Source organism: Mesoplodon bidens (assembly GCF_964165515.1).
Source record: "Mesoplodon bidens genome assembly, contig: HAP1_SCAFFOLD_158, whole genome shotgun sequence".
Lineage (NCBI taxonomy): Eukaryota > Metazoa > Chordata > Mammalia > Artiodactyla > Ziphiidae > Mesoplodon > Mesoplodon bidens.
The window spans coordinates 769,683-797,535 of NW_027671699.1; the positions used below are offsets into that span (position 1 = coordinate 769,683).

General features: G+C 43.4%; 1 pseudogene across 1 annotated transcript; it reads left to right on the forward strand.

Annotated features, from left to right (window-relative positions):
- The first annotated feature begins 1,132 nt into the window (after nucleotides 1-1,132).
- LOC308611140 (transcription termination factor 1-like) lies at nucleotides 1,133-27,618 on the forward strand (annotated as a pseudogene). The gene is made up of 13 exons: nucleotides 1,133-1,161; nucleotides 1,341-1,567; nucleotides 2,680-2,865; nucleotides 3,804-3,882; nucleotides 7,164-7,294; nucleotides 10,359-10,593; nucleotides 13,322-13,411; nucleotides 13,846-14,028; nucleotides 15,004-15,069; nucleotides 19,285-19,370; nucleotides 20,252-20,401; nucleotides 27,141-27,180; nucleotides 27,432-27,618. The product of its transcript is annotated as a transcription termination factor 1-like (transcript).
- Nucleotides 27,619-27,853: the final 235 nt, after the last annotated feature.

Sequence of the window (27,853 nt, forward strand, 5' to 3'; positions counted from 1 at the left end):
AGGTGCAGAGGTAACGTGTGGGTGTAGAGCCTTCTGATGGTGTGCGTCTTGGGTGTGAAGTCTGCCCGTTACCTCTTTGTTCAGCACGGCCATAGGAAGTGGCAGAAATCATAAAGAGATAGACCATCGAATGTATAGGATGTTGTGCACATTTAACTGAGTAACTTGGCAGGTACCTTGCGTTCTTCATGTACAAAATAAGGCAGTTACAGTCTGTTTTCACTAAGAATTATTCCAGCCCTGAAATTCTATGTATAAGTTTAAAAAGAATTTTAAGACCCCACAATTACCTTGTCTATATGTACAGAGAGAGGAGAAAGGATCAGAGAACTTAGAATGCTACAGAACAGGAAAAAAAACTTGACTTAGGGTTCTCCCTAATAAAAGAAACTTAGATATCGTTCTTTATATAATTATCATTTAAGTATACTGGCCGATGAATAGATGCAGGAATTTTTTTGAAGCACTTTATTTCAGTTCCTGGGAGTTGGGACAGGTTTTCTCCCCTTTTCTACTCTGTGATGTTCTTACATTTGCTAGATTGTCCTGGCTTAAAATAGTTTCACATAGAAGTTAAATGGCAGAGGGCCCAACTCACATCATCCTCTGTGCCCTCTCTTTGGGGACATTTTTAGATCACTGATAATGATGCAGGAATGTTCTCGGCCTGTGGTTCTTAACTTGTATGGGGCTGTGGACCTGTGAAAGCTGTTGACCCTTTGCGCAGACAAATGCGTACAGTTTTGTTTTTGTTTTTGTTTTGTTTCAGTTTCCTGTCTGGGTGGTTAGCTGATGCCCTTGGCTAAGAACACCTTTGCACATCTGGCAGAAAGTCTGTGGGAATGAATTAGTGATAGATACATAGAAGAGTATGTTTTCTTTATACTGCCAAGGGGAAAATATGTGGCCATTGTTAACTGCAAGGAAGCAATTGTAACGATGTAAACCCTGAATATTGACTTAACTAATTAGTAACCATTATTATAAAACAACTCATTGGTGGGGGGGAGGTGTCTTGAGTATCCATGGGTGTAGAAGAGGGCTGAGCTTATGAGGAAGTCAATATCTGAAACAATACAGTTGAGAAATAGTAACATAAGCAATGCCTGGTGGAAATAGGGCTTAAGGCGACATGTTTACCTTCCAGGCAGCCTCTGAGGTGTATCCAAGTTAGTAAAGCTACATTAAAGAGTTCAGACATCACAGACGGAATCAACTCCAAGATCCCTTCCAGCTTTAATGCTGTCTTAGTCAAAGGGAGAGTCACTGTAAGGAAAGAATCTGAAAGCCATTAGGGCACGTGACCTGTCAGTGTTAATCAATCCACTTTTTCTCCTTAGATTAGAACCCACAAATGAAGAAGAAAGCAATTTGGAGTCGGCTATAGATCCTGAAACGAAATATTTATCTGAAGATTCGAGAGATTCAGATAATTCAGACGTGGATTTGGATTCCACTGTGAGGCAGCTCCAGGAGTTCCTCCCTGATATCAAGGAGAGGGCTGCCACTACAATTAAGTGAATATATCGGGATGACTTGGGACGCTTTAAAGAATTTAGAGCCCAGGGTAAGCTTGTGGGACTTGAATATTTGTTGAACTTTTCTATATGCGTAACTAGCCCTGACTTTCTTTTGTGAGTGGTTCATATTTATAGATTCACAAAGAGCATCCCTTAGCTACTTTCAGCTTTATCTCCTTCCAGAATCATTATCTGCACTGTAAAATTACCAAACTGAAGTGCACTAGTTTTCCTCCTCTGTGCCCAACTTCTGGTAGGGGAGGCGAGGAAAAACGGGACTAATGGATCCAGGTGATCCACAGACTAGAAGATCAAGCCCGGAAGAAGAGGGGGAGGAGGTTAAGTGGTTGAGACACTGGGAGGGGGGCACAAGTGAAATCAAATTAAAACACGCATATCAACATCATCAGCTTTGATGAGGTGTAATTTCAAGGATATTAATTTGAGGGTGAGCTGGTTGTAGTGGGCATGGCTTCAGGCAACACCCAGCTTGGTCTCCTTCTTGATTTCACTGTGTTACAAGAACCTCCCAGAAAGCTTATTGGGTTTCAGAATGAACTACAAATGTAAGGTTGTGTACTGCAAGTGATAAAAGATTTTTAAAATAAGTTTAAGATTAGGAAAATGTACTGTGTAATGCAGTCAATAATAATGAGACTTGAGTGCTTTGAGTTATGACGAGGAATAGAACGTAAATTGCAGTGACATTGTCCCCACCTCCCCCCAACATATATTCGTAGAGAATATACATGTTCATGTTTGTGCCAGCCAGTTCCCAGCACTGCCTTGGGGGGAGGAGGGGCAGAGGATAGTGAAGTGTGGGGGGGGCGCTTCTTTTAAACTTTTATTTCAACACTGTTTGAATTTTTAATGAATATCTATTACCGTTAATTTATTTCTTAAATAACTGTGTAAAAAGGAATTGATGACACAAGAAAGGTCACATTGGAGTAGGATGGCCAGGGAAGACTTTGGGAGGACAGTGTGGCTTTGGCCGAACTCTGCAGGAGAGCCAATGTCAAGGGCACAAGCAGGGGCTGCTCCCCGATAGGTGGGGAGGAGCTGACGGGTGCTGTTGTGATTGCTAAAGACAAAACGGTGGTTCGCTTTCATTCATTGTTGACAGTTGTGTACCTTTTTCTCCTTCCCCAAATCCTAGGTGTCGCTATTAAATTTGGCAAGATTTCCGTGAAGGAAAATAAGCAGTTAGAGAAAAATGTGCGAGAATTTCTGTCTCTGACAGGAATCGAGAATGCAGACATGCTGCTGTACACAGACAGATACCCAGAGGAGAAATCTCTAATCACCGACTTAAAAAGAAAATACTCGTTTAGATTGCACGTTGGTAAGTTTAGAACTGTGGCCTCTTTGACCATCTGCAGCCTTCCAGCCTTGCACAGATAACCATGGTGAGTATTGAACACAATGCCTGGCCCGTCCAGTACATGCAGTGCATGTTAGCCGCTGCTACGTTAATAGTATTTTTATTGCCAGCCTATACGTTCAGGGATTTGGAATGTGTTCACGTCTCCCAAGGATAGTGCTTTTACAGATTTTCTAACAAATTAGATGATCAGCTTCCAGCTTTCCTACTTGGTAACAATTACGGTTTTGGTTTCTCTTCTTGACCTCTATTGTGTATTTTTTGCATACACTGCACAAAGTACTCTGGTATACACCAGAGTCTCAGAAGTTTTTTTTAAGTAGAGCCATTTTTGCGCTTTGAGCTGGAACCCTCCTCTTGGAGGTATCCTGGGGAAGTTAGAAGGTCACGAAGCAATGTAGGTTTGGACTGGAAAAAAAAATCTCTCTTGAATTTAAAGAGGATAATTTCTAAGGTGAAATGCACAAAGGAAAACAGAACAGTGAGCCCCTGCTGGGGGATCCTTTCATCTTTAGAGTGGCAAAGCAGGAAGAAGCTTATTCAATTGCAAAGTTTTTTTGTTTATCTTATGGGGAGCTGCTGGAGTGTGTCCTCCACCTCCAGATTATGGTAAAAGCTCTTTGCCTAATAAGGGTCTTTTCCGTGAATTTAGCAGAACAGAAGCTAGAGCCCCTACATACTAAGCATCTAGTTTCCAGAGATGGCCACGGAAACTGGGGATTTTGTATATCTGCTCCCCAAGACGGCTTTCTGCAGGACATAGGAAACCGCACCCTCCACCTGGGGTCTAGGATAGCGTGTGCTGTAAAAAGGGGCCCTTCTGGGTTTCTTTTATAATTGCGACTGTGTTTCATGCCACGCTCCGGTTGTCCCTCTGACCACCTCTCTTCCGACTTTAGGTAAGGGCATTGCCTGGCCCTGGAAACTCATATACTGTCGAGCAAAGAAGATGTTTGATGTCAACAATTACCAAGGCAGGTAAGAAAAAACTTGAGCAGAGCATTTCTCTAGTCTTTGCTGATACTGTAAATCAAAACGTACACAACAAAATCGTGAAGAGTTTCGTGTGTGAAACCAGATGTGCCGTCAGGTGTATGTCTCCAAAGTCCCTTTCAGTTTCCACCTCTTGAATAAATCTTCTGTCATCTTCCCCTTTCTAAATCCCTGGCTTTTACTTTATGCTGTCAATTGTAGCATTCTCCACGCGCTGCCTCTTAGCGTCACCTGTGCAGTTTTCTCGGCAGTCTCCTAAGTTGTAAGCTCCCTGCGAACCCAGACTTTCCTTCTCAGTGTGATGTGTGCCCTTCAGCACTGAGCCCAGTGCTTTGGGTTTTCAGTAAATATTTGAAGGTGGGGGTGAGCATTTGTGTGAGGTCATTTAAGTGTGATTCGGTAACATCAATGCAGAGCTTCATGTGGCGGTAGCCTTTCTGTCCTCCCTTTTTTCCTAAATAAAATACCCAATTATGTTCTGTTTCCAACATTCCAAATAAATCAAATGTAGACTGAGCGTCAGTGGTGGGTAAGCACTCTGCTTAAGGACAAAGGGATGAGGGAGAAAGCATCAGCTCCTACCCTTGAGGGCCCAGACAGCCACCTAGGGCTCAACTACTGATCTCACTTCCAGGAGGCAGATGGAGTGAATCTGTCACGGCCAGTTGGGTCCTACTGAGCGCCGTGATCTTGAATCAGGACATAGGTACTATCAGAACGTAACATTGATATGACCTCGGCTTCTTTTTAAAAATTTTTACCAAAAGAAATAAACCGGAAGTAGAGGAAAGGCGCCTCCACACAGACTGAAACCTGCCCTCTCTTTTTCCCAAGCCCCCGCCATGTACTTTAAGGAAATTCACTAAGGGTGACATTTTAAGTGGGACCAAAATGATGCTTTTGGTAAATGAATGAGGTAACCTGTTTTTCTACCTGTTACATCACTGTGGGAAATGGCATTTTTCAAATAATGAAGGTCTGTCATTCTGATAATAAAGTTCATTCACTGGTACCATATTACTTGTGTTGTGCTGACCATTTACCCTTAAAGTATGTTTCCAACTTAAGGAACTCTTAAGTGAAAAAACCATAGAAAGTCAAAAATCAAAGAATTGTAAGGCTCCAAGGGGCCATGGAGGTCAGTACACCTGTTTCCTCATTTTCGTACACTCTGTTTTTCTCTCATGTCCTCTTTTTTGTTGCTTCAAGGGTACTTTTAAGTCTTGTTTAAATCTCAGGAAGACCCTGCTTGCCTTATAAAGGAAACTGCTAAAAAGCTTGATTCTTAATGGTGAAGGATTTCACATCTCTGTTCACCATGCTCTGCATTTTAGATCCATTTCTGAGAATGCTAGGATCTTACTGTCCCCCGGTAGTTGTGGATCATCCTCATTAGAAATGGTTAGTATTTTATTAGGGCTGCTTTTGTGTTGCATTAGTAATAACATAAACTACCACTTCTGACCCCTCTTCCTTCCCACCAAAAAGGAATTATAAAATGTCATAATGATGGCTTTTTTTCCCTTAAACATTTAAGATGTTTAATCTCAAAATCTGCATATATTATAGTGCACTTTAGTTCTTTTCTTTTAATGTATTTGCTTTTATGTGGGATTGCTGCCTCTTAACTTCCTTAAACTGTGACCGATTTGTGCTAAGGCATCTGTCACATCTTTTATTTTTGTCTGTGTTCGGTCTTTGTTGTTGCACACGGGCTTTTTCTAGTGGTGGCGAGCAGGACCTACTCTTCGTTGCAGTTTGTGGGCTTGTCATGGCGGTGGCTTCTCTTGTTGTGGAGCATGGGCTCTAGGCGCACGGGCTTCAGTAGTTGTGGCTCCCAGGCTCAGTAGTTGTGGTGCACAGGCTTAGTTGCTCCACAGCATGTGGGATTTCCCAGACCAGGGATCGAACCCATGTCCCCTGCATTTGCAGGCAGGTTCTTAACCACCGCGCCACCAGGGAAGTCCCTGTCTCATCTTTATTGAGCACCTGTTGTCTGTCAAGCATTACCGGGTTCCAAAGTGTAGAAAACTGACAGGGTCCCCACCCTCCGAGGACTTCCCCTCCAGAGCTGTGCTGTCCATCCATGTGACCACCAGCCTCATGTGGCCATGGAGCACTTGAACTGTGGTTAGTCCAAGCTGAGATGCGCTGAAGAGTGAAGTATACAATGGACTTAGAAGGCTTGGTGTGGAGAAGAGAGTGTAAAGTATCTCATTCATACTTTTAGGTTCTGATTACATGTTGAAATGGCTGCATTTTTAGTATATTGAGTTAAATAAGATATGTTATTAATTCATTAAAACTAAATAAAATTAGGGACTTCCTTGGTTGTCCAGTGGTTAAGACTCCGTGCTTCCACTGCAGGGGGTGTGGGTTTGATCCTTGGTTGGGGAACTAAGATCCCACATGCCGCATGCTGCCGCTAAATAAAACCCCCAAACACATGGAAGGCAGAGTGGAATGGTGGAAAGTGGTCCTTGGTGATTTGACTGAGCTCCTGGATTAAGCTCACCCTAGGGCCCACTTGTATCTGGACTTTTCAATTGCCTGAGCCAATAAATTATCTTTAAAAAAATTAATAAAATTAATTTTCACCTGACCACTAGAAAATTCTAAATGACATCTGTGGCTCATATTTCCATTGGCCAGTGGTGGCCTAGACGAAGGGTCAGATAAACCAGGGAAGCCACGAGCGTACAGTTGCCAGTGGTGACGGGGGCAGTGAGAGAGCAGCAGAGTGTCCTGTGGGAGAGGACAGCAGGACACCTCCAACCAGGTGGTCAGGGAAGCCCTCTCTGAAGATGCACCATTTAAGCTGCTTCTGAAGAGCTTGCAGGAGCTTTCCAGCGGTGGAGGGAGGCCATTCCCAACACAGGTCCAGAGGCTTCGAGGTGAGAAAGGCCGATAAGGCCAATAGGGTTGAACTTAGGGAGCACCGAGCTTTGCAGGCACAGTCAGAAGTTTGGGTTTTATTGTGTGAAGCCTTTATGGATTTGGCTGGGGAATAGCATGATCAGATTATTTGCCCTGGCCTCTGTGTAAGTGAGCCAGGGACTGCGGTGACTGACTTACAGGGTGCTCATGGTTGCGATGCCGAGACAGGAAGTATCTGGGCTCAGGACCTTGGTAGGACTGCGCTGAGCAGGTTTCCTGACAGCCCGCCCTATACGGCTTCTCCCAGCGTCGCAGCGTGCTGTAGTGAGAATAGTGGTTTTAAGCTTGTGGTTAACGCTTAGCTGTGATCTGTTTTCCCTTCCTCTAAGGTATAGCAAAGGAGATACCGAGAAGCTAAAGATATACCAGTCCCTCCATGGAAACGACTGGAGAAAGATTGGCGAGATGATGTCTGGAAGTAGCCTCTCTGTGGCCCTGAAGTTCTCCCAGATCAGCAGTTGTAAGTCGTGGTCTCTAGAGCCCACTTTGGTGAACAAATCAGCCCACAGTGGCCCAGGGCCCAGGCATCACTGCAGGCCTGTCTTCTGAGAGAGTCATCACTCTTTCAGCCATTCTCTTACTGATTCATTTATTTCTTCATGCATATTGATGCAGCCTTTATTCACCAGACTGATTTCTGCCACACGTTATGTCAGTAGCTTTCAGTGTGACTCCAACTGCCAGGTAAACTGAAACCCACTCAGCCGGTGGGCAGGAGAACCTGGGCCACCAAGGTCCTTTCCCCCAGGTGACCAGGGAAACCATCAAAGGGAGGGCCTGTTAGTCAGGGACGTTTCCCAAAGCCAGTGTCAGTCGTCTCTTGTCTGTTCTCTTCTTTCATAAAAAGCTTCCTTGGTTATATTCTTCACCTTAAAAAGTCCCCAGTTGCTTTCAGAAGACAGTCCTTAGTGGGTGTTAGCTTCAGCCCAGAGGCTCACATGCTCCGGCCCTGCAGGCAGAGCCGTGCAGCGGGTCCCAGCAAGGCGTCTGCATGTCCGCACGTGGTAAACTCTGAGGTGGTGGAGACCACGCCTTTTGTGCCACCAACTCTGGCCACCGGTGCCACGCGAAGACTCAGCACAGCCAATTCTGCCAGTTTCCAAGAAGTAAAGCAAACATCTGGATTTGCACGTGTGTGTGAAATCAAGATCTTTTTTTTCTTGGGACTCTCTTTTTTAAAATAAATAAATTTATTTATTTATTTATTTATTTATTTATTTATGGCTGTGTTGGGTCTTCGTTGCTGTGAGCGGGCTTTCTCTAGTTGCGGTGAGCAGGGGCTACTCTTTGTTGCAGTGTGCGGGCTTCTCAGTGTGGTGGCTTCTCTTGCTGTGGAGCATGGGCTCTAGGCGCGCTGGCTTCAGTAGTTGTGGCGCACAGACTCTAGAGCGCAAGCTCAGTAGATGTGGCACATGGGCTCAGTAGTTGTGGCTCGTGGGCTCTAGAGTGCAGGCTCAGAAGTTGTGGTGCATGGGCTTAGTTGCTCCATGGCATGTGGGATCTTCCCAGACCAGGGATTGAGCCCGTGTCCCCTGCGTTGACAGGCGGATTCTTAACCACTGCCCTACCAGGGAAAACCCTCTTGGGATTCTCTTGATTTTTAAATATTCATCCAAATTGTTATTGGGGAAATAGTAACAATAACATTCTGTAGGCCAGATCGAAGATATCTGTAGCCTTCCAGCTTGAGGCCTCTTCCTTAGCATGACTGTGAGCATGTAGACAAGAAGAGCGAATCATAGAAGCTTTTGATGCCCTGCACCAAGGACTGGCTTTAGGAATTTACAGGTGCTGGGACTTCCCTGGTGGTGCAGTGGTTAAGAATCCACTTTTCCACTTCAGAGGGCATGAGTTTGATCCCTGGTCAGGGAACTAGGATCCCACATGCTGCAGAGCAACTAAGCCCACTCTCTGCATCTAGAGAGAAACCTGTGTGCCACAACGAAGGTCCTACGTGCTGCAGCTAAGGCCGAACACAGCCAAATATTTTTTTTAATTAAAAAAATAGCTTAATGAGTGCAATATGTTAAAAAAAGAAAGAAAAAAAGAAATTCACAGGTGCCTTCATCAAGTACTGTGGTGACGCCATTGTAGCTGTTAATTTCACTCCAGAAACTCTTGGGGAGAGTTATTTATATAACATGAAAGTCGTTTGGTTATTCTCTTTCCACTAAATGTTTGGGAACCTCACAATTTCTTGCAGTAGGTATTACTCTTAGAAACAGGAAGAACAGCTTTCTCGAAGATAAAAAAAAAGATTGCATTAAGAAAGGATTTGTTTTCTTTGCAGTTGGTTGTGTATGTGTGTGTGTGTGTGTATGTGTGTGTGAGTGTGATTGGTCCTTAAAAGGAATCTATGGCCACTTTTGTAGTTTCATTTTGATTTGCATGTAACTGATAGTTTTTTTGGTTTTGTTTTGTTTTGTTTGGCTGCGTTGGGGCTTCATTGCTGCGCGCGAGCTTGTTCTAGTTGTGGCGAGCGGGAGTTACTCTTTGTTGTGGCGTACGGACTTCTCATTGCCGTGGCTTCTCTTGTTGCAGAGCACGGGCTCTAGGTGCGCAGGCTTCAGTAGTTGTGGCATAAGGGCTCAGTAGTTCTGACACGCGGACTCTAGAGCACAGACTTAATAGTTGCGGCGCGTGGGCTTAGTTGCTCCCCGGCATGTGGGAACCTCCTGGACCAGGGCTCGAACCTGTGTCCCCTGAACTGGCAGGCGGATTCTTAACCACTGCACCACCAGGGAAGTGCATAACTGATAGTTTTATGTTTGTGTAATTGAGATGTTGCCCATTGTCTTCTGAAAAGTGTCTGATTTACCTTTTTGTTTATAAAGGCTTTATTTTGGGACTTCCCTGGTGGTCCAGTGGTAAAGAATCCTCCTTCAGATGCAGGGGACGCTGGTCGGGGAACTAAGATCCCACATACCGCAGGGCAGCTAAGCCCGTGTTCCACAGCTGCTGAGCTCACGCACCCTGTAGCCCATATGCCACAAACTACAGGGGCCATGCACCACAACTAGAGGGAGAAAATTCACACGCCACAACTAGAGAGAAGTCCATGCACCATAACAAAGAGCCTGCGCTGCAACAAAAGATCCCACGTGCTTCAACAAAGATCTCATGTGCCGCAACTAAGACCCAACACAGCCAAAAAAATAAAGAAAATAAATAAATTAAGGGAAAAAAAAGACTATTTTTCTAGAGCAGTTTTGGGTTCACAGGTAAAGTGAGAGGAAGGTACAAAGACTTCCTACTTATCTCCTGCCCTACACATGCACGGCACACCCCCATTCTCAACAACCCCCAGCAGAGTGGTCCATTTGTTACAATCCGTGAAGCTACCTTGACACATCTTAACCCCCCAGAGTCCACAGTCCACATTAGGGTTCACTCTTGGTGTTGTAGCTTCTGTGGGTTTGGAGAGATGTCAAATGACAGATACCCCTCATCATCATTTTGTTGTTAATATTGTGTTTGAAAGCAAATAGATGAGCAACTTCAAGACCATCCTTTTATGTCAACAGAAAGAAATCATGGTGCTTGGAGCAAGACGGACACCCAGAAACTAATCAAGGCTGTTGAAGAAGTGATTCTAAAGGAAATGTCTCCCCAGGAGCTAAACGAGATGGATTCTAAACTCCAAGAGAATCCTGAAGGTCGCCTGTCAGTTGTTTGGGAAAAACTGTACAAAGGCATATCCTGGGTAGAAGTGGAGGCAAAAGTGGAAACCAGGAATTGGATGCAGTGTCAAAGTAAGTGGTAAGTTTGAGGCTTCTTACATAAATTTCAACAAGAAGCATTCCCTGCCCCTCTCTCAGCAACTTCCGGAGAGGGGTGGACTGCTGAGGTTACTAAGAATATCTGTAACTAACACGTGGAAAGCCTTACAGTAGGTCAAGAATGATCCTCTCTAATCCGCTGCTCCAACCACTTCAATATCGAAAGCTGATTTAAGTTAGCATTTAACCACCCCTGATTCATTGTGTGGCTTCTTCATAAAGAACTTGGACCTTTTTATTCTATTTATTTATTTATTTAATTGAAGTAGAGTTGATTTACAATGTTGTGTTAGTTTCTGGTGTACTAAGTGATTCAGTTGTGCATATATATTATTTTTTTTGATTCTTTTCCAATGTAACTTATTACAAGATAGTGAATACAGTTTCCTGTGCTGTACAGCAGGACCTTGTTGTTTATCTATTTTATATATAGTAGTTTGTATCTGCTAATCTGCAATTTCAAATTTATTCCTGCCCCCTTTCCCCTTTGGTAACCATAAGTTTGTTTTCTGTATCTGTGAGTCTGTTTCTGTTTTGTAAACAGAACTTGAATCTTTTTAATATTGAATATTGACTTCTGATTTCTTCACTCTGTCCCTTTCTTCATAAAACAAGATTGTTACCTATTTATAGCATGAAAGAAATACAAAATTAACGTCTGGATATTTAGGAGGGAAATCACAAGTGTAGTGATCAGTAATACCTCCACCTTTTTACTTTTGCTTTCTAATTCAGCAGTTCCTCTGTCTTCATCCAAAGCAGGGCAGTCATACTCTTTCATCCTAGAACATCTTTAGGTACATCCATCATGAAGAAGTAGTTTCGGTCCAGATGTTGCTGCATGTTCTTTGCCCAACGTAGCTTTTCCCAGCCCTGGAGGGATTCCGAGCTAACTTTCAGCTGCAACATGACAGCTTGAAGCAGTGGTTCTACAGCCCACGACCCAGGTCTCCTGTGTAAACGGGGCTCCATCATCCTGCATAAAGGGGGCTCCGTCATCTTGACCATTAAAGAAGAATGAAATCCAGAGTGGGCATGTTGTACGTTAAAAGCAAACTGCTAGATTATACTGAGTATTGTTTATATACCTTACCGTTCTGCTGTAGAATATTTATCTTACTAGAAGACTACCCTCAGGAAATAAGGACAGATAATGTTTTGGGGGGGAAGTGTGTAATATGGAGGAACCAGAGCCCTTTCTACCCCTATATCTTAGGCTTAAAAAAAGGAGTGGGGACTTCTCTGGTGGTGCAGTGGTTGAGAGTTTGCCTGCCGATGCAGGGGACATGGGTTCGTGCCCTGGTCCAGGAAGATCCCACATGCCGCGGAGCGGCTAGGCCTGTGAGCCATGGCTGCTGAGCCTGTGCATCCAGAACCTGTGCTCTGCAACGGGAGAGGCCACAACAGTGAGAGGCCTGCGTACCGAAAAAAAAAAAAAAAAAAAAAAGGAGTGGGGGCTTCCCTGGTGGTGCAGTGGTTAAGAATCCGCCTGCCAATGGAGGGGACACGGGTTCGATCCCTGGCCTGGTAAGATCCCACATGCCGTGGAGCAACTAAGCCCGTGTGCCACAACTACTGAGCCTGCACTCTAGAGCCTGTGAGCCATAACTACTGAGCCTGTGTGCCACAACTACTGAAGCCCACCTGCCTAGAGCCCGTGCTCTGCGACAAGAGAGGCCACTGCAATGAGAAGCCCATGCACCGCAATGAAGAGTAGCCCCTGCTCGCCACAACTAAAGAAAACCCACGTTCAGCAATGAAGACCCAACACAGCCAAAAATAAATAAATTATTAATTAATTACTTTTAAAAAAGGAGTGGGTTATAAAGCCTCGGTTGGAAGATGATATGTCAGTGTCTTAAAAAGGAAATGATGAAGGGGAGCCGTGCTTCAGAATCAGCATAATTAAATAACATGCAAGGGTTCTTTTTTAATTTGAAGAAAAAAGTAGGAAACTTGAATGCTGAGCATAGGTTTACTTCATGAAACATTGAAATGGCATCAGCGGGTACATTTCAAACCAGTGAACATGGGCGGCTATTCGTAAAAACTGTCAGTTTCTCTGTGTGTGCCTCATGTACCTCCCTGCTCAAGAAAGTAAATGTCACAGCTCATGATCTGTCCATCAGATTGTGACAGATTTCACTCTTCAAGAGAAGCACTTTTTAAATATTTTTAATTGGGCTGCTTCTCTCATTAGGAACTTCAGGGAACCCTTTCCCTCAGCCTTGAACTTGGGGCCTTAGAGGAATCATGGAGTCATTGATCACTTTAGTAAATCTGTGTAGTTTGGTGTTTCAGCAGCTATAATGGTAATAAGAGCAATATCTCTCTGTTTGATAAACAAGCAAAAATAAATTGAGTCTACACAGCATCCTTTAGCACCTGCAAGCAGGCTTATTCTTTTTTTTTCCTCCCTTTTATTATACTGTTTATTATGGAAATTGTGTAACACACACCAACTTAGAACTCCTTGTATCCATCACTCATTTTCAATAACCATCAACTTTCTATCTCTTTATTTACCCTCTCCCACTTTAAAAAACTTTTAAAAAGGTATATTCTTGATGGTGGTAAATCTTAGCTGTGATGAGTTGCAAAAGTTATAAAGTGGTTCTGAATAAGGACAATTTAAATGAGGAAAACAAAGGACATTTTAATGGAAACTTTACCCCGAAAATAAACTGTTTTTCTTTCTTTCAATGTAGGATGGAAATTCTAACCAAGAAGAGGACAAATGGTCGGGACGTATACCGGGGACTTAATGCCCTACAGGCCAAGATCAACCTCATTGAAAGGTACAGAAATAGAAAGTGACGATATTTTACCCGTTTTCCTCTCTAGCCAAAGAGTAATTGTTAAACAGCAGAATCTGCAGTAAGATTACCACGGTTCATATTCCTGTTCCAGCTCTTTCTATGTGCATGACCTTGGATGTGTTTCCTGCCTTTCTAGTTCTTGGTTTGTTCATCTTAAATGAGGATGATAATAACAGTACCTGCCTCTTAGTGTTATTGGCCGAAGAAATGAAAATGCATGCAAAACGTAGCATGCACTCAATAAACATAGCTCTTTGAGTCTTTAAGGCTTTCACATAGACATTGCTTACTTCTGTCCATTGGAAAATGGAGGTAAATACTTCAGGCCGAGCCCTACTGCTCTCTAGCATGCATTAGTTGGCGTCACTGCTGCTTGGTCTTTAGTTTTGTCTTTGAGTTCCTGGTCCGTGCAGAGTCCTCCCTCCCCTGATCGACAGGGAGACACAGAACTGTTTTACAAAGACTGCGAGTCTAGTGGACCTGGCCTCATGTCCAATGAGGAACAGCAAAGAGCAGAAGAAACCTTTGGATTCTGGCCGCCCTGTCCAGCTTCATTATTCTTGCGCTCTGTCAGGAAGCCTGCTTCTCCTTCATTGGTGGGCTTCCTCGTTCTCCACGCTGGCCTGGCTGGGGTTTTTCTCCTCTACCAGAGACAGCAGAGACTAGCAGAGCCAAGGAGGGCATCTCACGTCAGGCAGGCCTGGGTTCCAATGTGGGTACCCCCTATGAATCATGAAACCTTGAGCCAATGACCCGAGCTCTCAACCCTGATTCCTGGCCTGTGGAAAGGACATAATCCCCTAGCTTCATCAGGTGGTGTTGAGGGTAAATGGATTAGTGGGTATCAAGGTCTTAACCCAGTGTTTGTCACTTAGTAAGTGCTGAGTACACATGTATACTACTCTTGTGTGTCTACATTGAATGGTGAAGTTGTGTTTTTGTTTGTTTGGTTGGTTGGTTTTTAATATTGTATTTATTTATTTGGTTGTGCCGTGTCTTAGTTGCAGCAGGCAGGTTCATTAGTTGTGGCATGCAGACTCTTAGTTGTGGCATACATGTGGGATCTAGTTCCCTGACCAGGGATCAAACCCGTGTGCCCTGCATTGGGAGTGTGGAGTCTTAACCACTCTGCCACCAGGGAAGTCCCTGTGTTTTCTTTTTTTTTTAATTGAAGTATAGTTGATTTACAATGTTGTGTTTAACCTTTGCTATACAGCAAAGTGACTCAGTTATACATATATATATTCTTTTTCATATTTCATTCTTTTCTATTATGGTTTATCACAGCATATTTAATATAGTTCCTTGTGAAGTTGTGTTTTTTACTAGGCTTGGTGGGAGATGCAAAGGGCTCAGGAGGAGGAAGGGTGATTTTTTGGTCTGTAGCTCACCCCAAGACCTTGGGCTGACCTTGGGTTAGCATGCCAGTGACACTGGGCCTGTGTAACAGGGGAGCTGGAGCAGGGGTGAACACGCTGAGGCCTTCCAGCTCTTAATATTCTGTGAGCCCATGAAGATGTGGATCCTGTTGATTTTTGGCTTGAAAACTTAATTTTTATTTTTTCTCATAGGTTGAATGAAATAAATGTGGAAGATGTTAATGAAATAGACTGGAAAGATCTTGCTAGCACCATAGGGTAAGGCCATTTGTTTAATATTAATCTAATGAAAAAATCAGAGAGGAGTTCTAATAAATGCCTCTCAGATTTGAAGAACAGGACTGAAATTCCTGCTGCTTATGGAACTCATCTATAAATTGTATTTGTGTATATATGTATTGGGAACACCCTGTCTACGTACCAGACCAGGTAAATCAGACCAGTCCTCCCTCTGCTCCAACCACCACCTCCACCCCAAGACACCTGAGAAGAGTGAATGAAATGTGTGCAGAGTCTCTTAAAAGCTTCATGGAGCACACCAGCTATGACTGGGATGAAGAACCCATGGTCCCTTTGCCCATAATTAGCCTTTTACCATTTGCCACATTGACTTTATCATCCCTCCCTTTCCCGCTCCCTTCTACAAGGGAATAGAATTCTTTCCCTTAACCGTTTCAGTGTTAGTGGTGGACGCCATGTCCTCAGCAAGGCTGTTATTCTGCATCAGCACAGTGATCGTACTGAGGGCACCTGACACTGATGCACTACTATTGTCTAAAACACAGCCCCCATGCAAATTTCACCCAGCGTCCCAGTCCTGTCCTTTATAACACTTTCCCCCTGATTTAAGATCCAGTCCAGGATCTGTCTCCTTAGAGTCTTCTAAACAGCAGAGTTGTTCTGCCTTTTCTTTTCTTTTTTTTTAATTATTGGAGTATAGTTGATTTACAGTGTTTCAGGTGTACAGCAAAATGATTTCTGTTATAGATTTTTTTAAATTTATTTATTATCTTATTTATTTAATTTTGGCTGTGATGGGTCTTCATTGCTGCGCGTGGGCTTTCTCTAGTTGGGGCGAGCAGGGGCTACTCTTCATTGCGGCTCGCGGGCTTTTCATTACGGTGGCTTCTCTTGTTGAGGAGCACGGGTTCTAGGCGCGTGGGCTCAGTAGTTGTGGCTCGTGGGCTCTAGAGCACAGGCTCAGTAGTTGTGGTGCACAGGCTTAGTTGCTCTGCGGCATGTGGGATCTTCCTGGACCAGGGCTCGAACCCATGTCCCCTGCAGTGGCAGGCAGATTCTTAGCCACTGCACCACCAGGGAAGTCCCTCCATTATAGGTTATTACAAGACATTGAATATAGTCCCCTGTGCTATACACTAGGTCCTTGTTGTTTATCTATTCTATATACAGTAGTGTGTATCTGTTAATGCCTTTGTCTTCTACGATGTTGAAATTGTGGGAAAATACAGGCTAGTCATTGTGGAGAACTTGCCTCAGCTGGGGAGTTTGTCAGACGCTTCCTCACTGTTAGATTCGGGTTTTGTATTTTACACGGGAATCAGTCACGGGGGAGGCTGTGTTTGTGTCACCAGGTCACATCCCATCATGAGGCATGTGGTTCTGATTTTGATCCCCTGGCTCTGGCGGCCTCTGCCACACTGCCCCACTGTAGAAAAGTAAGTTTTTCTCTTGGTGAAAAGAAACGGCCACGGGGAGATATTTTGAGACCACATCAAGCTCCTGTTCCTCTTCGGATTTGCCTCAGTGGTTTCGGTGTGCTGTTCCTTTGCATTTCTCCTCCGAGGAGTGAGATTTCATCGGTTGTCACTGTCTGTCTTCATTGCTATGGTCCTTGCATTTTCAATCAGTTCCTGCCACTGGAGGAGAGGCCATCACTCTGAAGACCTGAGTTCACTGCTGGCCAAGCAACAGAGAGCTGGCTGGCAAAGCACAGTCCCTCTAAGCAATGCAAACTGTTGAGCATCACAGGGCTCAGGGGTTGGTGGGCTTTGGGAGGTGGGGATGTTGAGGGACTGTCTGGCCTTTAGTTCGGGAAGGGTGCTGAGGGGAACAGGGCTGCCACAACCTGGCTGCCTTTCAGAAACGTGGCTGCTGGCGTGAGGTTGTCACTGATCCATTAGGAAGGGTGTAAACTGGTTCTGCTGGTTAGTTATTTACACCTTGGGATTATGGACAAAGAACAATCAGTCCTTTTTTTTTAACTTGGAGAATTGGAATCTTTTCGTGGCAGGCCCTGTTGGGAGTCACAGACACATGCCCATGGTTCCAAACCCTTTCCTCTTCTAGCTCGTCTCAGGGGTGGGGCACCAGCTCTTGGGTGTGGGTCCCTGAGAGGGGAGGGTGTTAGGGGCTTTGAAGGAAGGCTGTCCTGCTGTGTACCCCACCAACTCCCATCCTAAGAAGTATTCATGTCGACAGGTCCCTCCCTTTGTAATATCAAACCCCTTTTGAAAAATCTGACTTTTCCAATAAATGTTTGTGTATCTTGTGACATTGCCACAAATCACATTTCTTAAATTAAAATGGGTTTTTAATGATTTTAAGTAGAATTATATACTTAAATATTGATTGTTCTGGTTAAGGTTTAGAAATCTCAAAACTGTAAAACAGACATCATGGCATCCAGTCAAATACCATTGGAAATAGTACATCCTCAAAGTTTTAATAACGAATTAAAACAGTGAAAATAATTAAATTAGAAGTTCGGTCTCTTCAGGTTCTTTAAGCCTCCCTTGTGAATTGTTTAGGCAGGATTTTAAAGAAAGCATCTCCACCTAATGAGATGTAACACCTTCTTCGTTTGAAAATGTCCAGGTCAGTTATTGTTACTTCTTGAAGCCTGAGCTTTGATCTGCAGAACAACCTGGGTGTGGGGCGCTGTGGGAAGAGGGAAGGCATAGATGCCCTAGATCTTGGGCTTTGCAGTCAGGTGGACCGGGCGTCAAGTCCTGGGACTCTGCTCATAATTTAGCCAGCCTTGGGCAGGTCATTCCCTCACTTGCCTCTGCGTAACGGTTTCCTCATCTGTGCAGCTTTGTAACAGCACCGTGATGACGACGACAGCAAGGAGACAGTGCGTGTCATGCCATGCACACGCGGCGGGCAGCTGCTGCCATGAGGAGGCAGAGAGAGCCCAGCCATCTTGTACTTCCACATACCTAGCAGATCCAGTTATTCCCACTAATCATATAACAACTAGATTAATTAATTACTGAAACAAATATGCCACGCTTTTGTGGCTTAGGAAGTGAGTGCCCAGGAAGTGAAGTTAGTGATTTTCACTTTAAAAAAATATTTAAGATGTGGTTGTTTCTGTCCTACTTATTGTAAATGAAAAGTGGATTTGACTCACCAGAATATCGTAAGCATCCACTTTATTTAGCTTTGTAAAGTAAAAAATCCAGACCCCTGCCTTTGCATTGTGACAAATATATAGTTAGCCTGAAGGTAGTGGTTAAGAGTGTAGGATTTGTGAAATGTTGCCATTGGCAGCAACACGGATGGACCTAGAGATGATCATACTAAGTGAAATAAGCCACACAGAGAAAGACAAATAGCATAGGATATCAATTATATGTGGAATCTTTAAAAAACTGATACAAATGAACTTACTTACAAAACACAAATAGACTCACAGACATAGAGAACAGACTTATGGTTACCAAAGGGTTAGCGGGCGGGAGGTAGGGGGATAACTTAGGAGGCTTGGATTAACATATACACACTACAGTATGTAAAATACATAAACAATAAGGACCTACTGTATAGCACAGGGAACTATACTCAATATCTTGTAATAATCTATAATGGAAAAAAAAATCTGAAAAAATTATATATATATATATATATATATATGTACAACTGAATCTTTCTGCTGTACCCTTGAAAGTAACACAACGTTATAAATTAACTATACTTCCATTAAAAAACACTGATATCAAAAAAAAAGAAAGAAAAAAGTAGAATTTGGAGTGGACCCAATTGAAGTCCCAGCCCTTCCCCCCTATTCACTGTAAGATCTTGGGCATCTTCTCTTGGGTTCCCCATCTCCAAAACGAGGGATAAGCATAGGAGGCCCCACACAGAGTGGTCGTGAGGGTTATTTGTTGCTCTGCGGAGAGCCCTCAGGGTGGGGCTGAAGACAATGTTAGCATCAGCCCCTGTGAGCTAGTGTTACACCTTGTCTTCTCAACTGGTAGTTTAGATTATTCTAGTTTAGACAGAATCCGTGTTGTTGTACTTCTGTTTTTCTTCCTTTTGTGTGTGTGTGTTTAACCAGATGAACAATAGCTTTTCATACGTGTCTTATTTTTCTCACATGTGTAGACATGAGGATTAAGAAAGCTGCTTAGGTCTGTAGACCACCCCTCAATCAATGCACTTAGTACACAGGACTGAAATGATTAATTTTTAAACTGCCACTAACTTTTTGACACCTTTTCCTTTCTAAAGGGGTGTTCCTCCATCTTACGTCCAAAGTAAATTTTATAAGCTGAAAGCTTCCTGTGTTCCGTTTTGGCAGAAGAAGACTTTTCCAGGTCAGTATTTTCGATATCTGAATAGTTAAAAACGCAGCATATGGGGACACACGCTGGTAGTGTGACCTTGGGTAGTGACTTTTGGGAACCTCAGATTCTTCAAATGGAAAATGGTAAAAATTGGCAAATTATAACCCCTACCTGACAGGACTTTCAAAAGTACTAAATGAGATAATGAGCTTGAGAAGTGTGGTCACCAGGCGGCCGGGCGTTTAGCAAGCACTGGGTGAGGAGCTGCGAGTGCTTCTGGATTGCACAGCACACATGCTTACACCACATGCCTGCACACACACTGATCCACAAAAAACTGGAGGTACAGTTTCTTCTCTGCAGCCATTTGTAGGTGGTTTACATATGTAATTCCCAAACCTGGACTATCGGAGTCAGGTGGGGAACTTGGGAAAAAAGATACATACCTGGGTCTCATCCCAGACCCAGTCGATCCTAGTCTCTAGTCTGGGTCCAGAGGCTAGATTTTTCTCTAACAAGCTCACAGATGAGTCGCCAGTGGCCTGCCCAGCATCATTGTTTGGGAACCACTGGTTCAGGTAACACTGCACCCTGCAGTGTGTGACAAAATGCTCCTTGCTTTCAGCGGACAGCACTTCCTGGGTTTGAATCCTGGCTTCGCCCTCCTGACTCTATGACTTTGGATGAGCTTCATGTCTTTATGCCTCATTTGAAACACGGGTGAACAATAGTGCCTACCTCATAGCATTTTTGAGAGGATTAAATGAGTGACTATGAATAAAGCAGTTAGAGCCAGGTCTTGCACACAGTAGTGCCAGTAACAATGCATTGTCATCATCTGTGCCATCCGTCCTTTGACCTTGGGAAGAGGCTTTGTCAGATCATCTCAAGATTCAGTTTCTTTTCTTTAGAGATTATAGACTACCTTCATGAGACTAGTCTACCGTTGCTTCAAGAAAAATTAGAGAAGAAGATGGAGAAAAACGGGACTGAGATCCAGACTCTGGCAACCCCCAAGCCAGTCTTCCTGTTTCGAGACATCTTTTGTTGTGACGATGACAGTGAGGGAGAAGACGGAGATGAACAATGTTAAGCGGCTGATACTCTCTTGTCCATTTTTCTAGGTCTGGTTGTGTTTATGTACGTGTCAATAATGCTATTTCCACTATTGATTTTACTGAAGAAGGTGCAACAGCCAAAGGAAGGGTATGAAAATAATAACATACTGTGGAACATTAAAAATTGATTCACATTTCATATTCAAGTTTGTCTGAATGTGAAAAGAAAGGCGAGTACATGAGTTGATTTAATATTTTCTGTGCTATTATATTGAAAATTATCATATTGAAAATACTTACAACTAATGGTTTTCATACAACAACAGGATCCCAAGTCCCTCTAATGGCAGCAGAGGGTAGTCATGTCCAAGGAACATTTTCTTTTTGTTTTTTTTTTATGGCTGTGCCACATAGCTTATGGGATCTTAGTTCCCCACCGGGGATTGAACCCAGGCCCTCGGCAGTGAAAACGCAGAGTCCTAACCCCTGGACCGCCAGGGAATTCCCCAATGAACATTTTCATGGTGTGGATTCAACTATACGTGCATTCAGCAAAACAGAGAATGTTAACAATTTTAATAATGCATGCCATTTTTTTCTGTGTTTCAGTTGTTTAGATGTATATTTTAGTGTGTGTGCGTATTAGGTAAGTGGTACAGGGACGTTTGTGTTCCTGGAAGCTGGTTTCGGTTCCCATGTGCCTGTCATGGTGTGCGTATCTCATCTTCCCGAGTGTGATTCTAGTGTTTAAAGATAAGTATTTTTCATACAAGATGCCCTCTCAAAGCCAGTCACAGAATTCTTCTGGTGTTTAACTGGAAAAAACAAAGAATCCAGCAGTCTCTTCCATTGCTTCTGGAAAAACTGCCTCTGTTAGACTTCCCTTGCTGGCAAGGGGAATAAAGTGCCCAGGCTTCTAGCCTCATCTGTACAGGGGAGAACATAGAAAGGAAGGTGTGGGTGAGCAATATCCCATACAGTGAGGCCACCCTCTGGGCCAAGGTGCAGCACCCTTGTCTCCTGAGTGTAGCATCATGCTGTGTGATGTTGGTTAATTCATCCACAAAGCTAGACATGTTTCCAAGCTTGCCGTCATCAGAGAAGGAAGAATAGAGAGAAACAAGTTTAGGAGTCCTCATTCACCAGTATATCCACAGCACCTATCATGGTGTTGTGCAAATAATAGACACTCGATAAATATTCAGGGCACAAATGAGTATTTTCTTTTTAAAAGTTAATTAATTACTTTATTTTTGGCTGTGTTGGGTCTCCGTTGCTGCAGAGGCTTTCTCTGGTTGCGGAGAGCAGGGGCTACTCTTCATTGCAGTGCACGGGCTTCTCACTCTGGTTGCTTCTCTTGTTGTGGAGCACGGGCTATAGGTATGTGGGCTTCAGTAGTTGTGGCCCATGGGCTCATTAGTTGTGGTGCACAGGCTTAGCTGCTCCGCAGCATGTGGGATCTTCCTGGACCAGGAGGTGAACCCATGTCCCCTGCATTGGCAGGCGGACTCTTAACCACTGCGCCACCAGGGAAGTCCCAGAACAAATGAATATTTTCTTTTTAATAAGCATCTTGCCTTTAGTCACCTCCTTCTATCTGTCAAACATACCAATCTTCAGGCTGATGGGAATATAAATTACATGTTCCTTTTGGAGGACAATCCGGTAGAATACATCAAAGCCTTAAGAATGTACATATTCTGAGGTCCAGCAATTTCACTTCTAGGACCTAAAGAAATAACAGAACTAGTGTAAAAGAATGGCACATTTATAATATGGAAACTAGAAAAATGAATGTTCTTTCATAAGAAATTTACTATATATGATGGTGTATTCCTAGAATGGAATATTAGGCAGTAATTAAAGAATGATAATGAGGGACTTCCCGGGTGATGCAGTGGTTAAGAATCTGCCTGCCAATGCAGGGGACATGGGTTCAATCCCCGGTCTGGTAAGATCCCACATGCCACAGAGCAACTAAGCCCATGCACCGCAACTACTGAGCCTGCACTCTAGAGCCCGCAGGCCACAACTACTGAGCCTGTGTGTCACAACTACCGAAGCCCACGCTCCTAGAGCCCGTGCTCCACAACAAGAGAAGGCACTGCAATGAGAAGCCCACGCACCACAACAAAGAGCAGCCTCTGCTCGCAGCAGCTAGAGAAAGCCCACACATGACAACAAAGACACAACACAGCCATGAATAAATAGATAAATTAAAAAAAAATAATGATAGTGATAGATTTGTTTAACATACAAGGTAAACAGTATCATCAACTAAAATATATACTGTTTTTCATTCAGAAGTGTACATATTATCTTCTTAATTTTGTAACAGTAAAAAAAAATAGGGACTTCCTGGTGGTCCAGTGGTTAAGACACCTTGCTTCCAATTCAGGGGGCACAGGTTCGATCCCTGTTGGGGGAACTAATATCCCACATGCCGCGTGGTGCAGCCAAAAAAGAAAGAAAAATGTGTAAATAGAGATGCATTACAGAGTAACGGAGGAATTAAACCCAAAGTGTTGACAGTGGTTCTCTCCGGGGAGTGGGATTGTGAGTTTATAGGTTAGAAGTCTTGACTTGCAAGTGCCAGAAAATGAGACTCAGATAGCTCAAAGGAATCTGGGGACTCTCAGACTGAAAATCCAGAGGGAGAGGATGGATCCAGCTACTCGGAGTCCCCAAAATGTGTTTTCTTGCTGATTCTCAGCTCTCCCTTCTCCAGAGTCCACTTCATCTTCAATCCACACAAGGGGCCCCTTGGTCCTGAGGGGTGCCTTCATAGAGCCCCATGTTATAGCATCCTTATTATTACTTAAATAGAGGATGCCATTCAGAGAAGAGAACAATAGCTCTTGCTTAAGTCCTGGGTTTCGTTCCCAGTGCCCAAATTAGAGCTTGTGCCCAACTCTGAGCCATCACTGTAGCCACAAAAAATAGGATGGTCTTCAACCCATCTGGGCTCATGTCTGGAGCTCGGATTTAGCTCAACCTGCCTTAAATGGCTGAAAGGGTAAATACCCCTGTGGACAATTGTTCCCAATTGTCATCTCTATTCTGCATTGTTATCACCATACAAACAAGCCATGGTGTTAGCTATCTTTTTTATTTTTATTTTTATTTTTGCGGTACGTGGGCCCCTCAACGCTGCGGACCCTCCCGCCGCAGAGCACAGGCTGCGGACGCGCAGGCCCAGCGGCCATGGCCCACGGGCCCAGGTGCTCCGTGGCATGCGGGATCCTCCCGGACAGGGGCACGGACCCACACCCCCTGCACTGGCAAGCGGACCCCCAACCACTGCGCCACCAGGGAAGCCCAGTATTAGCTATCTTTGATTCTATACAGGTAGAATCAATTACCACTTTCTGCTACACTCCCCCAACTGCCCCCAACTTCTAAATGCTCATGTTCCTCGAGACTTTTTGGACTCTTCACATTCTCCCGGTGCCTCGAAATAACATCTATGTGCTGATGGCTCCCAAATGTGTAGTTATAGGTCAGATTCTCCCCCAAACTCCAGGCTAAAATATTAATCTACCTACCTGCTATTTCCATTCAAACGTCTGAGCTGTTTGACCATAAGGTTAAAAAGGACTTTAGTTTCTCAGAGCAGTTTTAGGTTCACAGCAAAATTCAGAGCAAGCTACAGAGATTTCTGATATACCCGCTGCTGCCCCCCGCCGTATGCATAGTATCCCCCATTACCAATATTCCCTACCAGTGTAGTACATTTGTTACAACTGAGGAACCTGCGGTGACACGTCATTATCACCCAGAGTCCATAGTTTTCATTAGGGTTCACTCTTGATATGTACATTCTATGGATTTGGACAAATGTATACTGACATGTATCAGTCCTTTAATATCAGAGTACTTTCACTGCCCTAAAAATCCTCTGTGCTCTGCCTGAAAGCTCAGTCAGTTCACAAAGAAGATACAATAATTCTCAATCTGCACATGAATAGATTTTCTAGGGCTTCCCCAGTGGCGCAGTGGTTGAGAGTCCTTCTGCCGATTCAGGAGACACGGGTTCGTGCCCCAGTCCTTGAAGATCCCACATGCTGCGGAACAGCTGGGCCCGTGAGCCATGGCCGCTGAGCCTGTGCGTCCGGAGCCTGTGCTCCGCAACAGGAGAGGCCGCAACAGTGAGAGGCCCGCATTCCACAAAAGAAAAGAAAAGAAAAGATGTTCTACATCATTATTCATTAGGGAAATACAAATGAGGCACCATTTTAACCCATTGGGATGACTGAAATTTAAAATACTTACAATAGGGATAGTATTGACAAGGATGTGGAGCAAATGGCAGTCTTATACTTTGTTTATGGTAATTGAAGATGGTCAAATCACTTTGGAAATGGCTTGTAAATTCTTGTAATGTTAAAGACACACCTACCCTGTAATCCAGCAATTCCACTCCTGCATATTTATACATGTTAAATGAAAACATATGAGCATAAAAAGACTTGTACAGTAGTGTTCACAACGGCTTTATCTATTAACAGTGGAAAACTTGAAACCACCCAATATTCATCAGTAGATGACTAAAAGAAAAAAACCCAATCGTGGTGTATTCATTGAATGACACCCTTCTCTGCAATAAAAATGAATTGCTGATACATACAGTAACATCTGTGGACTTCATACACTTCCTGTTGAACAAAAGCAGATGGTCAAAAGAATACATAGTGTATAATTCCATTGATAGAGTTCTAGAATAGTCTAAATTAATCTATGATGATAGATATGTTGATAGAAGTCAAATCAATGTTTCCATTGGGTGAATGGGGAGAAGATTTTCTGCCAAGTGTCCCAAGGGCACTTTTCTGGCAGGAAGAAAATGTTTTATATCATGATTAGAGATGGTTACATGAAATTATGGAGTTGTTAAAATCTCTCAACCATACACCTAAAATGTGTACTTATTGTGTATAATTATATATAAATTATATAAAGTTGACAGAATAATGGACTAAGAGGCTACAATGAAGGTTAATGATGATGAAGTCAATAGAAATTATAATATAACAAATATGTTAGTAATTCATTAAGAACAGATCCATTTCAAATAGAAATAATGTGTAACATGTTCTTGGAATGTTGATGATCCAAATAATGATGAGTAATGAGTCAAATGATCAAACTGGAAAAAAGTACTGAAATTTTGACATAAAATACTGACATATAAAACTCACAATCTGTATCTAAAAATGAGAAAATCTATGACAACCTAGTAGTAATGTGTTATCAATTCCAAGTACTTAGGTTCAATCATTACACCAGAAACTTTATGTGTTCTGAATTCTTACAGCTTATCTGTGAAAAAAGGCTTGATCCAAATTTTTTAAACTTGACAATCCTAAAATGTGCATATTATCAAACGAAGTATTAATTTGAAATGTTCATAAACACAATAAAATTTCATCAATCTTACTAGAAAAGAGACTGAATTACATTTGTGTTCCTTGTATAGAAAATGATCTTCAACCTCATTGCTGAGATAAAAGTGTATGAAGCCCAAATATATAACTTTTATAGAGTTGTGTTTGCAGCTTAAATATTTTTTTTTCTGAATTTTTAGTATTTGTGGGGTTTGTCCATTTAAAAAATTTGTAATTTGTGCTATTCATTTCAAATAAATATTAAAGACACCCCTCAAGTTGTGTAAACTTTGGGCTCTACAACTCCTGAGCATACCTTGGGTCAATGAATCTCTGAGTATAAAAAGCAATTCACGGAAAAATGCATTCAGTCTAATTTGATAAAGCTCAAAAACACGCTAAGCTTCAAATATTTACAGATTAAAGACAAACGTGGTAATATTATAAGGAAAGACCCACAGCGGGCTCCAAAGCAGGATGAAATTATGGCTTCAGTGGCCCTAGGCACTTTTTGCCTTCAGGGGCACTCTCCTCCTTAAAAACACCAAAATTTATATTTTATGACTGTATTGGTATAAAGACAAATAAATGGTAAATATTAAAAGATTTTCTTCAACGTAATATTCCACTTGTTTTTCTGATTTTATAAGAAGTTAAAACATTTCTGTGTGTCCCTAGCCCAAGCTACCCTGTAAAATGGAGGAGCCCCTCTGTTCAGGATTCACGGTAATATTCCGTTTCTTACACTGTGGTGAGTAGCTTAGCATTTTATAAATATCCTTTCATGGCTACTTTAATAAAAACGTATGTAATACATTCTTCAAGGATACACATTAAAATGGTTATCTCAGGGAAATAGAGATTCCGGTGATTTTTTTTCCATCTTCTCTTTCAGAAAAAGTTTTTTTTTTTTAATAGCCAGCCAGATCCCTATTTTACAAAAGTATTAATATTATTTTAAAAAGGATACCTACCCAATTTATAGTGCAATATAGTTCCGCACAGTTTTGTAACTTTCGTATTTAAACACTGGATTTGAATTTGGCCAACACAGTCCGCCTGACAGAGAAAAATCTAGAAACGAGAATAACAGTCTTTGCCTCCCGCTGGGATTGTTAAATTTCCATAACAGGCATCGGGGCTTTCCGATAAGCCACGCCCTCTTTCTGGAATGTTCTTCAGCAGGACCCTGCCCACTTCTTCCCTGGCTCACCCCTTCTCATTCTTTGGTTAGGGTTTTCTGCTCAGTAAGATCATCGCTGGCTGACCGGTCTGGATCGGGCCTAACTCAGCCTCTGCTTTCCTTTAGAGCCTTGATCAGAACTAGTAATTATTTGTTTTTCTGTCTCCTCTATTAGAGTATAAGCTAGTGGTGACGCCTCATCGTCGAAGTCAGCAGTAAGCGTTAAAAGAAAAAACAAAAAATGGGTAGGCTTCCCAGGGGGTTTTACTGTTATATTCTGTACTGTTTTTCCTCTTTCCAATACTTAATGTATCCCTTTTCTATGATACAAAGTATATACTTCCCCCAAAGTACGTGTTGATTACATATTATATTTTAGGTCTCTAAAGGAAATCGAAAGAGAAAAACAATTCCTTCGCAACCCGTAACACCCCTGCTGAAACTCCTGAGGCGTCTAAAAGGGAAGAAAAAGGACTGGGCAGAAAAGACAGCAGGGTAAGCGTCCAGGTCGCCCGGGGTGGGCGCATCGGTGGGCGGCCGCTACCGGAGAAATCCGGGTCAAGGCCGTGGTGGAACCTCGGCCTCAAGCTTTCCCCCAGACCCCGCCCCTCACGGACGCTCCTGATTGGGCGGCCCTGGGAGCCCGGAAGTGACGCCACGCCGGGCTTCCCGGCCTCCAGGCGGAGCCCGGGTGTGTCTCTTCCCAAGCCCCGCCCCTCGGGGCACCAAAACAAGAAAGCGGCGGCCGGGGCGGGGCCTGCGGACGGCCGACGCCACGCAGAGGGCGGGTCCTGCGCTCGGGGCTTCTTCGGTTGGGTGGTCGGTTACGGATGTTGGCGACTGATCGCAGGCCCGCACTTCCGTTCTCGGCGGACTGTTGAGTTGAGG